The sequence below is a fragment of the Amia ocellicauda genome, unplaced genomic scaffold (genome assembly GCF_036373705.1).
Source record: "Amia ocellicauda isolate fAmiCal2 unplaced genomic scaffold, fAmiCal2.hap1 HAP1_SCAFFOLD_157, whole genome shotgun sequence".
NCBI classification, from domain to species: Eukaryota; Metazoa; Chordata; class Actinopteri; order Amiiformes; family Amiidae; genus Amia; species Amia ocellicauda.
The window spans coordinates 7,501-8,196 of record NW_027102720.1 but is presented as its reverse complement, the minus strand read 5'-3'; positions in this window follow the sequence as shown (position 1 = coordinate 8,196).

Genomic DNA, 696 nt, shown 5'->3' with positions numbered 1-696 from the left:
TCTTTCGGGGTTTCACGGGCTCTGACATCTCCCCGGTGGTTCCCACGGAACGGACATATGTATGCTGCCCGCCCCCGGCAGGAACCCCAAGGGCTTGCGGGCCTTTAAGGGTGAGTGCGGGGGGCGTACGGGCTCTGACATATCTCCGGTGGCTCCCACGGAACGGACATATGTATGCTGCCCGCCCCCGGCAGGAACCCCAAGGGCTGTCCCGGCCTTTAAGGGTGAGTGCGGGGGGCGTACGGGCTCTGACATATCTCCGGTGGCTCCCACGGAACGGACATATGTATGCTGCCCGCCCCCGGCAGGAACCCCAAGGGCTGTCCCGGCCTTTAAGGGTGAGTGCGGGGGGCGTACGGGCTCTGACATATCTCCGGTGGCTGCCACGAGACGGAATATGTATGCTGCCCGCCCCCGGCAGGAACCCCAAGGGCTGTCCCGGCCTTTAAGGGTGAGTGCGGGGGGCGTACGGGCTCTGACATATCTCCGGTGGCTCCCACGGAACGGACATATGTATGCTGCCCGCCCCCGGCAGGAACCCCAAGGGCTGTCCCGGCCTTTAAGGGTGAGTGCGGGGGGCGTACGGGCTCTGACATATCTCCGGTGGCTGCCACGAGACGGAATATGTATGCTGCCCGCCCCCGGCAGGAACCCCAAGGGCTGTCCCGGCCTTTAAGGGTGAGTGCGGGGGGCGTA